Here is a 15,310-nt window from a genome sequence, read left to right as displayed (position 1 = left end):
ATCAAGTGTCATGAGAAAACATTCCAGTGAAAAATGTCACATTCCGGCAGGAAAAATTCAGGATACGATGACTAAAAAAGCTGCAGCATGACACAATGCTCTTTCCTGGATCTGCGTCAGTCTCAGAGGCTACATATCATACATCTGCAGCTACATTTTGTTTTAAACAACCAAACTGATATAAATTAGTTTCTTTGTTTGTTTGTTTGTTTTTTTTGTTTTGTTTTTTTTTGGCTGAGAGAATATGGGGGGTGGGATGTTGGAATTTCGTGGTATCCAATATGACTTCTGCACATGCATATGTTCTAGCATGACTGACAGTGTGCATGTCTTTTAATCAGTGGCACAGACAGTGCCAAAAAATAGGTTATTACTATATAATTTTGATGAAAGTAGTTACCACCACAAACACTTTGAAAAGTCCACTGTTTTCTGACTCATAACATGGATCTCGACAACTCTGGGGTGTGAAGTAATTTCTAGCTCTAACTGATTGAAATACATTTTGAACACAGCATAAAAACAACCCAAAAATTAAATAACTCCTAGATGGATTTCCGGAGAAAGGTTCTTTTTTTTTTTCTTCAATGAACTGTGTAGTCTAACTATTCAAATTACTTAGAGATTGGTTGAAAACTTTAAATTATGAACACAGAAAATTACTGCAACAGCATTTAGTGTATTCTTTATATTTTTGACTTGCAGGAGAGTCGGAGGGAGAAGACATCAACACACACACGTACGCATACACACTGACAAGGAAAGTTGACAGCACCCTGCCAGTGTGCTGGCAAACCTGCCCGCTGACAACCTCTTATCAGGGATCGTAAATGCAGCAGCAAGATGGATGAACGGAGAGAAGTGGCAGTTTTTTTTGTTTTGTTTTTTTTTTTCTTTTCGAATTTGGGTTGGGTGTGTCTTCACCTTGTGGCACTTCTCATTTATTAAGAGATAGGAAACATGTCAAACCCCATACATTTGTTGGTCGCTCTCTTGTTTTGAGAACCAAAGACTAATTAGACTTCAAGATGTTCATTTGTATTTCTACTCTATTACCTCAGAATCACACTAATAAGAAATATACTTCTTACATATATTTGTATATTTCATTGTGCTCTTTTTCCCCATTTGTGGATGATGGAAAAATGATGAAAAAATGTTTTGTCTTAATTCTAAATATAGGTGTCAATGAAACAAACGTGAAGTCCTAAAACAACTACAGCACAGTAGGAAGAACTTGCTATTATGTTACAAGTATAATATTTATTAATGAGTAGTTGAGAGAAATCTCCCACCACCTTGGATAAACATTTAATTTTCTGTGCGCAAAAGGCTGCAAACAAACTATAGCCATCTGTGTGTGTGTGTGTGTGTGTGTGTGTGTGTGTGTGTGTGTGTGTGTGTGCCTGCGTGTCTGTGTCTGATGGGCTGCAGTCCTGTGGGTTATGTTATTAGCTGCTCGGTTAAAGGGAGCCGCATGGCACAGGGGGGAGCCTTATTAATTGTTGTTTTCATGTCACCACCACTGTGTGCACTGGCTGATTTAATCAGTTAAATTCACAGCCAGGGGAGAGCCACTAGGTCCCATCCAGCATTAGCTACAGAGCTGGGATTGAACTTCTAATACTCTCCAGCTCTCTATGCTCCCCTCTGCAGACTTCCATAGCTGCTTTCATTACTTTTTATAAGCCTTGTTGTTTTAATGTGCAGCTTGGAGAACTAACAAAGTTTAAGCACTGCTGTAAAAGCACTTTCCTTAATAAAAAAGAAAAACTGGAAAAAAAAAAAAAAAAAAAAAAACACTAATGAGAATAACTGCCTGCAACTGATGTTTGGTAAAAGTTGGGAATCAAGAAAAAAAGAAGAGCAAAAAATGTTCCTGTAATGATTAAATATACACTTATCTTTGTTTATATCTATTCTTCAAAAAGAGCAGCAATAACTGCATGATTTCTACAAAAACACCAATTGTCCTTTGTATTTTTAAGAAGCTCACTGTAACTGTAAAAAAAATAAAAAAAATAATAAAAAAATACTGTATGAGTAATAATTAATTCAAATCAGAGCGGAGCAATTAGGTACATATTTAGAAAAATAAATATGAGCACCATATTTGATCAAACGACTTTATGTTAAACCTCTATCGTGCAAGAGACCGAGCAGCAGTAGCTTTCAGAGACAGAAAGGCGCTTTAACGAGGTGAGGCAATGAATCCTGCACTTGTTAAGATAATTATGATCAGCCTCATTGTCAGAGCTAATACTTCACACGGGCTGTCTTTGCGCTTTGACTACCACTTAGCCTGTGTAAGCCCGCCATTATACATCACACAACGCTGCCTGCATATCGGTGTACGTGCTTTGGAGCTTACATAAGTGGTGGGTGTATGTGCTGAAACCACCATTATCTACAAATATCCTGCCGACTGAGCCCCAAGAGGAGATAGATACATTTTTAGCAGGAGCAGAAACTCAGCAGAGGAAGTGGAGGATGTGAGAAGCCAGACAAGGACATTGGAGAGGAGACGCTGACCCAGAGAGCAGCTTTCCCGGATCAATACACTAATACTGATGCAGACATAGTGATTGATAAACCGCAGCTGACAACAGAGGGAAGAAAACTCTCGCTTGTTATTGGCTGGAATGTCAGTCACTTCTGCCAGTGGTGTGCACCAGTGTCATGTTGGATATCCTCAGGCAACACATGAAAAATTAAGAACAGCAGTCTTGGCTACTTTACATGTGTTACACAGTCTTCCATCTGCTGCTGAAACTGTGGCCTGAGTGAAGTTGCTTTTGCTCAACCTATCATGCGTTCATACAATGCATTCTCTATTACTGTGGAACCACTTCTGGGCTCCTGCACAGTACTTCGAAAATGTCCTTGAATTCACATCCAGAACTAGGGACTTTGAAAAGCTGGAGAGGCTTCAGAGCTGAAGTCCGGCAGCTGATGTCCTCTCAGATGGTTGCATAAGTGCAGAAATAAAGAAAAAAGGAAATCTTATTTTAAGTTAGGCCAGCTGGATCTGCAGAGTTGCAGGCGCGCTGACATCCTTTACAGAAGGAAACAGATAACTGTTTGATGAATTGACCAATTCCAGGGCTATGATAACCTTCACATGAGCATTACACACTTTTAAGAGTTCACTTCAGATTATTTGCGAGGATGTGGTGGTGTAATAAATAGAGTACAGAAAGTGGACCTCAGATGACAACTGTGTGTGGACTGGCAGCGATAAACTTAACAACAAGGGTGAAAGGATGAGTTATGGAAAGGAATGAAAGCAGAGACTCACTAAACCAAAAAGTAAACACAGAATCTAAACCATGAACTGCATTAGACGATGGTTTAAACTTTTCCATATTTTGTCATGGAAAGAACACAAAAAAAAAAAATTATTGGACTTTTTTGTAAGAGGTGAACACAGAAGAATATGAAAACTGTGGCGTGGGTCTCTAAAACTACTTTGTTGGACTTAGAGCCACAAACAATTTGGAGCATGACTCTAAAGAATATTTTGCCCATCCTTTGTAAAATAGCTCAAGCTCAATTACACTGAACCAGCTTTGAACATTGATTTTCAATTCTTGCTGTGGACTCGCAGTTGGATTTAGGTCTGGGCTTTGACTGGGCCGTTATGGCACATGCAGACTGCCTTGATTTAAACCATCCACCCCAGCTCTGGCTGTACATCTGGACGTATCTTGTTGGAAGGGAGAGAATCTTTCATAGTCTAAGGTCTTTAGCATTGAGCTCAGTCCATCTTCCCATCAACTCTAAAAAGTTGCCAGAACAAAAGCATCACCGCGGCAGCATGCCACCACCAACATTTTAAGACGGGAACAGTGTGTTCAGGCTGAGGTGCACACTTAGTTTTTTTACGTCACAAAGCACTTTGTGTGTAGATCAAAAAGTTAAGTCGTAGACTCATCTGACCAAAGCACTTTCTTAAATTCTCTTAAATTGATGTGGTTGATGAAACTGTTAGGTCTTCACAGAATAGCTACATTTATACTGAGACTGGAATTATACAAAGGAGAACTCTAGAAACTATTGAGTGTCTTCTGATGGGAATTGATTTCATTGCATTCTAGTAAAATGTACACCATATTCGTTATATTTTTTTGTAAACCTTCCTGCCACTACACAATCTCTCACTACTTTGTGTTGCTTGATCACAAAATCCCAAAGTCCTATTTACGTTGGGGGTTGTGACAAAAGCTTGAAGGACGCGAGTATTTTTGATGAGTATATGATGCTCCAAAGTAATTAAATATGAAATATTACTTCATGTTTACTACCTGTGAACTCCATTTACTTAAAATTTAGTTCAAACAGCAACAATTTGTTTTTCTGCTTACAGTGGTGGTGAATGCGAATGGAACAAAATGAAATCAGAAACTCAATGGCGTTATAATCGCGGAGTATATATGGATATTAATTCACATGGCTTAGCAGGGTGTGCAGTTCATCACTATAACCATCAAGAAACATGGAAAAAGAGGCAGGAATATCCAAAAATAACGCATCAAAACACCAGTGGAAATTGCTCCTAAAAAGTGACATTATCTGCAAAGAAAATTGATGCCCTGCAACCCCTCCAACATCCCTCCTACCACCTCCACACAGCTCTGATCGGGTCTGTTCCAGCGCTCTCCCCTCCAGCTACAGTTTGAGGCCTTCGTTTGTTTCCATACGTGCGTCTCTGATGGCGACGGCGAATTAGACTGTCATTATCTGTCTCCATCTCCCCCACAGCTCTTCTTCGTTTTTCACCCTCCTATTTTTTTTTTTTTTTTTGGCGCACACATGCAGACAGTCTCCGCTCAGTGCGGCACTCCCTCCCTCTACGCTGCCAGGCCTCAGGTGGCAGTCATTTAAAGATCACACATCCAGGACACACATAGTCTTCCATGAATACATGTCAATTCACACATGGAAAGGGGATTACATGTCTCCTCCCAGGCAGCTGCAAATTACTATTAATGGCAATGCAAATCATTAGAGTACATTTGGCGCCGGCAGCAAATCTCTTCTTTATGTGGCTTCACTCTAATCTGTTTTGAATATTACTCTATGCTCGCTCCTGATATGTGTTAAAGCATTACTAACTACAAAGCTGTCAATTGGCGATGGCACGTCACATTTTACTTCACGGAGGGATTCGTTGCTTGATGTACAAAAAAAATAATAAAATCTATTCTAGAGCACACAAACAAGCGCAAAGACAAAGAAACCTGTGAAATATAATTAGCAAAGTTCTTTATAATGAAGAAGGTAAAAATCACTTCTTAACAGAGGAACCTTGATAAATTGGAACATAACTGAAAATCAATTAGATGAAGACCTCAAATTTAGAAAGTGCAAATCATAACTAAGGTTCATAACAGTGTGAACAATTCAAATTTTACTGCTACTAATTGCTACTTAAATCTAAAAAAAACCAAAAAACTTTTTTGAGTTTTCAGTTAGAATATATATATATATATATATTTACCATTCAAATGTCCTAATGAAAAAGCTCTAAATCAATACTGGATGGGTGGTCTTTTTGTTTTAATTAATGCGTGAAAGTAGTATTGCATGGAGGCAAACAGCCTGTGTCACTGATGATGTTATAAAGCCTCTTACACCTTTGCTCCTGCACTTTTTCCTTCCACTCAACTTTTCATCAATGTGTTTGGAGGCAGTGCTTTCTTTGCCCATTTTTGAAATATTTTTTTCTTTCCATTTGCCATCTTTAATATTAACATTCTCTGTACTGTAAACGTAACTGTACTGAGTTGTATTAACTGTAAACCATAATAGTCAAAATCAACACTTGAAATGTATCTCTTTCCATATAACTAATCCATACATTATTTGAGTTTAAATTTTTGAAATGAAATACTGAAATAAGATGCACCAGTGTGACGGATAAAAGGTACATTTAAAACATCGACACTGTGGAGTGTCAGATATAAATGTAAAACTAGCTGTTGTGTGAATTCTGCCGTGTTTGAGTAATAGACTACCCCTGTGGATATTCCTGCTGAGTGTGTGAGGTTAATATTCTCTCTCTCAATGTCATTAGTGCTGGCAGAGGGGCTAAGAGCGCTGTGAATGAGACAGGGGCTGATCCTATCAACTCAGACACACCGCCTCTTCCTGCAAGCACACAAAAATCAAAGCCACTGTACCGGGGTCAACGTTCCTGAAATCAGCCTGCCCTCCTGCTTCCCTTTGCACCTCAAATCCCTGTCTGATTAATGACCCTGGACCAACCCTAGCCAGGGGATAAGGACTTGACAGACATTCCTGTCAGCTCCAACCTCATAAGCCTTGCTTGACCCCAGTTTGTCCTGGGATGAAGTCTAAGCTCTAGCAGCGACCCAACAGAGAGGCGCAAGAAACTGAAAGATTGCATCAGAAAGGCAGACGTCTATTTTAAAAGTTTCTGCAAACTGATCTCGCTGTGCATCAGAGCATTAGCGCCTGTCTCCCATGTTTAGAACACCAACAACTGTACATTGTAATATACGTCATGGTGGCAAAATGCATCATCTCTCTCTAAGATTCCCCCTCCCCACAGCGAAAGAGGACTCCTCTCACAGTACAGCCATGTGTCTTGTGAATGTTTGTATTGAAAGATTAGTTGTCTATCCACATGACAAATACCCTCCTCTTTCAGTGAACGGGAGCTGAAAATCAATTCGCTGATGGCATCTCAGTCAGTGAGCACATTAATGCGGCACAAACAAGCAAGGGTTCACGCATCTTTAAGCGTGCATATAAAGCCCTAAAGTTATCTATCAGGGTCAGTCAGCCAAAGCATATTGCAATAGGGGACACTTCACATAGAGCTATGACTTATTTATGGTAAACAATATACACAAATATGGAGTACAGTACATAAAAACTGCTCGGGAAATAAGCTAATATACAGTATTTGCAAATAAACTAAAGGGGGAAAAAAGTGCTAAATAATAGATGCTGCGATCTGTGAGGAAGAAACCCTCAGTGGCCTGTCTCCCCGTACACTCTGTCATTACAGTGTTCAGGCTCAGTGCCTGTCAACATTTCCCTGAGAGGGGGAGCCAACCCGCATTACGTTAGAGTGAGTTCAACTGTCAACTGCCAGCCATTTGTATGCCTCAGCATCCACCTAATAGCAAATAATCACTACCCCGCGCTCTCTTCATGGCAAATGATCGATGTTGTCTTGATGTCTGATGGATGACCCTGCCACAGTGATGCCCAGGCATGCATTAAAAACCACCTCTATGAAAGGCCTGTCAGTCTGATGAAGCGGCGCGCTTGCGCTCGGGCGCGTGTGCGCACTCACTGACGCTGAGGAATGCATGCACACGGACGGGGGAGAAACACGGACAAAGCGAAAGAGGGCCATTATTCAATTCCGAGCTAAAGACTAAAGTTAATTTCTTTATATTAGGGAAAAATTTTGTAATGTGACAGGACCTGTGGTGTGATTGCTCGGCGGCATTAGCAGAGGTAGACTACTCGGGGACCACCTGGGATGATTTTCTTCCTCTAAGCCTCTCTAGAACATACAAACAGCTCCCTATTACCCCTCAGTGTTCAGATTAAAATGCACAACACCACAATCTTTGATCTCCCACTTGCTGACACAAATCCTTTCAAGCCTCAACATTTTCCTGCAAAGGTAATTAGTGCTAATTAAAAAGTTTCGAAAGCAGTCTATGGCTGATGTCAATGCTGCTGCTGTTGCTCACGCTCGCCCTCCGTCAGATTACCCATCTACCCCCTCCCCGGGCCCTGCGGAAGAATGTGTCAGCTGTGTTCCTGCCTTCTTTCTGCATCGAATCTCATAACTAGACAACACCAGTCTGCCTGGAACATTTGCAGAAGCGGGATGAAATCTGGGAGCCCAGTAAGGGGTCTAAGTGGTGATTCTTCCCCGCTGACAAACCCGTGCTCTTCAGGGGAACGTGTAATGACACTTGTAACAAATATGATTCCCACAAATTGAACAGGTGTAGTCTTTAATTGGGATATCCTAGCTTTGGGGGGCTTGTAAACACAGAGTAATTACCCTGATAAGGAATTCAGTTTGTTGAAAATATCATTGCAGTGAAACATATCATTTAGCAAATGTGGCTATTTGCATAATAACAAGCATAAAGAGCCAAAACATTTGTGTGTCTTAATATATAAACAGATCTGTAATTAAAGATCTTCCTTTGCAGGGAGATAATAAGAATAATTTTTGATAAAGACACAATTTAAGCAGTCAAAAAGTGCTATCACTCATTCAGTGGCCTGCCTTACCGCTTTCATCAAGCCATTATTGTAATATAATTAGCTGCCTTTCCAGCATATTATTAAGTGGCTCGCTGAGTGTCAGGTACACCAGCATCTCAGACAGACATGGCATACGCGTACACGCGCACGCACACACACACACTCACAGACACACAAAGCCATGTCTTTTCACTGAGTTTCAAAAAGATAATTACATAATCTCAGCATGGAGAGCAAGCAGAAAAGTGATAATTAGACAAGCATTCCTGCCAATTTACATATCATGCTTTGTGTTTTCTGCATATGCCACTGAACCTGCTGCACTTCCATCTACAACCAAATACAGTGATACTGTACTAGTAGAGAGGCACCAATATTCTTGCTGGTGATTACAATGGAACAATTTTACACTGTTGTTCCATAGCAACAGCTTACGTTTCAGAGTGGCTCACCAAGGCACAAAACCTACTAAATTAAATAAGTGTCTAATTCATGGTTTCTGCAAAGTTTCCATAAGACAAATTTACATTTAAGATTGTTTTTCCGAGTATCATGAATTCAGTTTACTCAAAATTATTCTTAGGGTTCACATTTAAATTTTAATTCATTCACACAAAAGCTCCTTAGGGCTAGTGTATAACACAATAAATAAAGGGATGATGACATATAACAGCAACTTGGAGCTTTTTCATGCAAACTTAAAGTTGAACATAACCTGCGATTTAACTAAAATGGATCTTATAAAAAAAGTAGTATCTTATATGTTCAAGGATTCAAAAACAGAAAAGCTGAGTGTATTTTAAATGAGTAAATTAGAACAGTTCCACTTTTAATTTATCTAAAAGGTAGAAAAAAAAACATTTTGTTGTCATTTATAGAAATTATAATTGTTCAAAATGAGCAGTGGCTGATCAGAGCCTCACGAAATAGGTATGTCAATATGAATTAGAGTAATATTAAAATGGACTCAGTAAAACAGTAGCAAGATACTGCCAAAACTAATCAAGAGAGCATTTAAAGTCAGAGGGTGGTCTTAACCAATATGTTGCGTGATGCTATAAAAATCTAAAATATGTTCTGCTTCTAACAAATCTATTATTAGGCTTGCTGACTGACATGGAGGTGTGGCAAAGAGACACACAGGAAAAGGAAAACAAGAAAGCTATTGATTTGACCTTTAGAATAGTTCCTCCTTTCTTCATTGTTGTTTTTGTCCCATCTTACACAACGAAAGGATATAATGGGCGACGTCACCGCAGAAGTCAGTTTGAAATCAAATGGCATCATTTTAATTTAAATGTTACATTCTTGGTGACATCGCTGTCGATGCATAATTGGCACTGGATCCTGGTTTGGATGTACATATTTTACATATTTAGCAATCTGTGTGAGATACTCAAAGACTTCGACAGATATGCTACTTTGATGGGATGACAGTCAAATGAAGAAAAAAATAGAACTGCAAATCAACTGTCACGCTGTCAGTTAAGGTTTTTGTCACAAACTAGCGCATAAACATGCAGGATTAGAAATAGCAAACAAGCTGTAGGCCAGATTCACTGTCCTTGCTCTAGAAGTATGCAAATAGGCTAATTTAATCCAAGTGGAATAACATTAAAGACATGCGTCGGAAAAATCTAAGCAAATCATAGATGCTTATTGCGAGAGCACCTTTTACATTTAGAAAAAACTTTCTTAGCTTAGGCAACATTTTATTGTATGTAAGTGATGGACACGGTTTGTGCAAATGTGTTTACTGAGTTTAAACTGCACCTATAATAATTGTGAATGTCCAGTAATTAGTCCTAAACACTTTTATCAGAGTTAGACAGCAGTAAGCCGGTATGATACCTTGATCAGTGGCTCTCAAACTTTATTAAAGGTACCACCTCAATAAATTCCAGGTTATCCCAGTGTCATACTCTTGAATGATCTTATATAAAATGATTGGACAGGATTTTGACCTGGCAGAAATGGAAAACAGCAATAGTTTCTATAAGGTTATTGTCTTTTTGACAAATTCTAATGAACCACAGATCAGCGTCCATGGACATATGTTTTTTTTTTTTTTTTGTTTTTTTTTTTTTGCAGTTTGAGTTTAATGGCTCTAGATTAAATCTAGTGAGGGCAAAATGAAAAACAGAGGATCTTGATTGATCTTGGACTTCCAGTCTAACATTTTAAAAATCCCTGCATAATTTAGATGGTTACTTGCTTATATGGATTTATCTTTACTACATTGTGACCTATAGCCATTGAATTATGTGAAAAGATGATTTAGAGACACTACTTTGTGATGGCGTTGTAGCGGGATCTTACCTGGTCATATAAAAACAGATTGTAATGGACCTCTTGGGAGAGAAAAAGAAATAAATCCCCCCCTTCCTCACAGTGTCTCCTCTCCCTTCCTTTCTCCTTGTCTTACTCGTGGCCCATTACCTTTACAGAGTGAGGCTCATTAAAGAAGGCAAGTTGAGTCAAATCTTTCTGTAATTCAGTGGAGGTGAATTGCTGTCAACATCATTAACCGTCATTTCTCCAACTCACTTCAGTACTTATGAAGTGTTCTTTCTTGTGTAATGATCCAAATCTCCACCGCGAACCAGTCTTCTTCAAAGGCTCTTGAGGACATACCACCCATGCCGACGCCTGACATGCTAGAGGGCAAGATTAAATGTGGCTCCGTCATTACGCTCCTCATTGTGGTTAAACAGATCCAGCACTGCATCCCAACACTCCAGCTAGCAGGTATGGTTTCTCAGAACAAAGAGTAAAAGACGGATTAGTAGGCTGAGAGAATTCACCAAAAGATGGACTTTTAGTGCAGACATGATTGAGTCCTTATTTTTTTTTTCTTTTTTGTGAATGCTCCGTCATTAAAAACTGATCAGCCATTTTGTCTGTTAGAAATTACAAGAGGCAGCATGTATGATCTTTTAAAATCCAGAGCTACCATACATTTCTTGATATTGATTCAACAAGGATCCTGATATACTGTGTAGAAAATTAGGTCCATTTAGACTGCACAACCTTGATGATGAGATATTTACATCCATACATGCACTTATATATATATATATAAGCATATATTGCAGACCTAACTTAGCCTCTGAAGAACATCAACATGCCGAGGAGTTAGTAACTACCACCTGGTAGTTTCTTATTCTGATGTTCAGCTTGAACTTTATAGCAAATGGTTTTTACCACTTCTACAGTAGACACCTGAATACATCCAGTTACTGTCAAGCTATTTGCCGAGTTGCTGTTATCAATGCATCGAAATGTATATAAAGTGGCCTCAGAGTGTATGTTTATGTATCCTGTCAAAAATTATTTTCTCCTGTTTGGAATCCGTTTACATTTACCTCATGAGGCCATTGGTCGGGCTAGCTCCATGGCTAATTACACTGAGAGCAGCAACTGCTTGTCATGCTAGATGTCCTCCTAGTTCTGTCTTAAGGGAAGCCTTCTTTGTGCCAAAGCCATTGTGTGTACCCCGGTGCTCCGTATCATGCTCTGCTATGGCCCCCAAGCCTTGTGTTGGGCAAAGCCTCTTTTGTGCACCCACCATTGTGTGGCCCGGTGCTGAACCCCCTGCTAGGTAGGAACACAGACAAAGTGCAGCAGGGGAATGGATCTCAGAGCCCTAAGACCTACAGTAAATCTTCAAACAATTTAGACAAACAAAAAAGGCTGCCGTGCTGCAGTGGGAGTAGACGAGGAAAAGCAGATGAATAAGCAACATCAATTACTGGGGCTTTGACCTGCAAGCCCCCACACCATGGCACACATTTCACACCAAATCGCCCCAGATTGAAGCTGACACTGCTGGAGTAGAAACACTGACCCCTCACAAAGCTAGTGCATCAAACTTAAGAGCAAAGAAAAGCAGGGGGCACTGACAACCTACATAGACCAAGGCCAACATGGAAGGGAGACAAGAAGGAGGGGTATGAATTTAAAACAAAAACTCCCACATAATAGGTCCTAGTTTGTTTTAAAGTGAGACAAAATGGCTCAATTTGAGACTTAGACTGTCGAATTGGCCCAGATGAGGTACAAGAGGAACATGCAAGGGGACAACCGCATCAGGGCACAAATAAGGAGCCTATGAGAAGAACAAAGCTGATGTCCAACAGGCTTACCAGTAACCCTAAGCAAGACTGGACCTTCTTTAAAGCTTGTTTGGCCTCCCAACTTTACCCCCCAAATGTGCCGCTTCCCCTAAAGTCTTTTCATTCTGACACAAAGCCTTACTCTACTTTGTAAGCTTGGACAAAAGGAAAATAAACACATGGGTCACATTTGTTCAACGCACAGTACACCACTTTGATAAAAAGATGCTTTAAGAGACAGTGTGATTTCAAAAAGGGGGGCAAAAATATGTTCCATTTCCTTGGAAAAAGGTTCCATTTTCAGCAATATTTAGATTTGAAAAAAAGCAAGGAAGCAGTATCGTCAAACATGTGAAAAGATCAGGCAATTCTAACAATTTGTCAATACAGTGCTAATTAATCTAATTACAAACCACTCTAAAAACACGATCCAAACTGACAAAATGACACGCGGTCTAACAGCAGCATAGCAGCGCACTGACACATTCAGGCACACAATGCTGTGCATAGAAACGGTCTTAAGAATTTCCCAATTAGCCAGAAAGAGAAAGGAGGGATATGTCTTAGGCTCATGGAAGTGGCATAAAACTTCATAATAGGACATGCAAGAAAAAACGTAGTGCTCCTTTTTGCAGCTGCCTGGAAAACTAAGGCAAAAGCAACAACAAAAAACTAGAAGGAAAAAGGTACTACAAAATAGAAATGTTCTGCGAGGTCTCCCTGTTTCAAAATGGAATTACTGGAAATGGTAGCGACTTGAATAATGTGATACATGCACTGTAGCAATAAAAAACACAAGGGAAACAGATGCAACAATTATAAGAAAGCCTGAAAAGTGCACTATATAATATTTATAATCAAAGTGAATGTGGGAACAATAAACTAAATGAGCTGAAACCAGTTAAAGGCTTGTAAAATGTAAATTACATTATTTCACAACTGAACACACAGTATGAAATACCTTGCAGTGCATATTTATAATCATGCAAGTTTATAAACCACATTTTCAAAAATACACATAATTCTTTTCGGTGCACAGTAAAGAGGGAAATACATTTTATCCTGCTTTCAGAACAGCCTGAATGTCACATTAGTTAAAGGTTAAAATGTGCGTTGCTTTCCCTCTACTGTTAATATCCTGTTAAATAATGTGAACATTATGCAAGTTATTAACAAATTTAATGAAAGCCTAAAACCAATTTTGCCTTTAAACATGCCACATTGATGGATCAAGATGACAACTATCCAGAGCAAAGGAGATTCAATCCAAACTAAAAAAAAAAAAAGGTATTTAACAGGAATCCTACAAATTACCCTTTTTAAAATTCCACACTTTTCTAAACCAATTTCTACTCTTTTCTGTCGGTTCTTATAACGCTTTGAAACAGAGTTAAAATCGCAACATTTATAATGTGTATGTTATTCATTTCACAGAATAACACTTCCAGGATTGAAGGACTAACGTTTAATTAGTCCTTTAATTCTGGACTAAGTGAGAGCACGCTGCTGCTCGAGTTCTCACTAAATCCAGGAAGATAGATCACATCACCCAGTTGTAAAGTCCTTGCACTGACTTTAGCTCAGAGAATCTACTTCAAAATACTGTTGTTAGTTTATAAACTACTGAATTGCTTAGCATCAAAATTCAATAAAGATCTGCTGTTGTTGTATCGACCTTCCAGACCACTCTGATCTTCCAATTCTGGCCTGCTTTGTATCCCCAGAACTAGAGCCAAGCATGGAAAAGCAGAAGTCAGCATCTACGCACCATAAATCTGGAACAAACGTCCAGAAAACTGCAAAACAGCCGAAACAACTGAGGTCTGTTAAATCCAGACTAAAATTCCATCTGTTTAGAGTTGCTTTTGACCATAATAAATGAAAAATTGACCAACGTATTTTACATGTATTGATGATCCTGTTGATGGCGCTCGTCAAAATGTAATGTCTGTCACTGGTGTCTCAATTGTTGACTGGATGATGTTTTTTATGGCTTCTGATTTGTGTACTTTTATAATGTAAAGCACTTTGAACTGCCTTGTTGCTGAAATGTCCTTTATAAATAAACTTGATTGATTGATAGCAAAGGGTTGTTTCATTAAATCATTTGGACTTGTCAACTTTGGATTGAAAGGACTGAATACGTAAATGCTTAAGAAATTATTTTACAAGGACTCATATCAAGTACTGTGGTGCGTCACATCAATAAAAGTGCATTAGTTTCCTTTAACATACTTTGGACTTGTCTTGCTGAAGAGTGCAGACAAAGCACAAATTGATGCTGAATATAACAAGTTACAATAAAACTTGTGGCCAGCTCACACATCTTCACCATACTATCAACCTTCAGCAACCATAAGGTCTTTTGGCCATGTCCATATTGCTTGTACTTTTGTTAATAAGAAAAAAAAAAACTCCACACTAACTGTTTAATAGTTAAAATCACATTCTACAACTATAAATATACAATACATTGTGCAAGGATACACAGCAGTGAGATGAGGGCTTTAAGAATCACAGTTCAAACTCAAAGCTTTGGTCCTGAAGTCCTTAGAAGCCAAAAAACTGAAATTATCTATTTAACAACTTTACAGTCATCTACAGCTTCTTATTTTTAACTTAAAAACCAAAAGGATCAAAGATTTTCGGACAAAAACTAAAATTGTGATGCAGCAGCTCAACGGAGAAAGCGTGTAGAAGAAACCTTATTTTTTTTTTTTTTTTTTTTTTTTACTGAACTTTTAATAATTTAGGAGACAGAATAAGGAACACAATATGACAACATTAACCTTATTCCATACACAATTTCATTCTTTTCCATACCTAACCACACTGAAAATAATAAAACAAAATTATGTACATTCCAACCCTAATTTCACCATCTGAAAGCTCAACCCTATCTGCGAATGTGAAGGGTATGCTGGAGCAGT

The 15,310-nt window shown here is 38.8% G+C and overlaps 1 protein-coding gene across 1 annotated transcript in view; it reads right to left on the bottom strand.

The window, feature by feature from the left end:
- Window positions 1-15,310, bottom strand: part of lrmda (leucine rich melanocyte differentiation associated) — a 226,867-nt gene that overhangs the window by 81,253 nt on the left and 130,304 nt on the right. The gene's annotated exons all lie outside the window — the stretch shown is intronic.

Source organism: Poecilia mexicana, unplaced genomic scaffold (assembly GCF_051168715.1).
Source record: "Poecilia mexicana isolate PSO_F unplaced genomic scaffold, ASM5116871v1 scaffold_15, whole genome shotgun sequence".
Lineage (NCBI taxonomy): Eukaryota > Metazoa > Chordata > Actinopteri > Cyprinodontiformes > Poeciliidae > Poecilia > Poecilia mexicana.
This window is presented reverse-complemented; position numbering and strand designations above follow the sequence as displayed.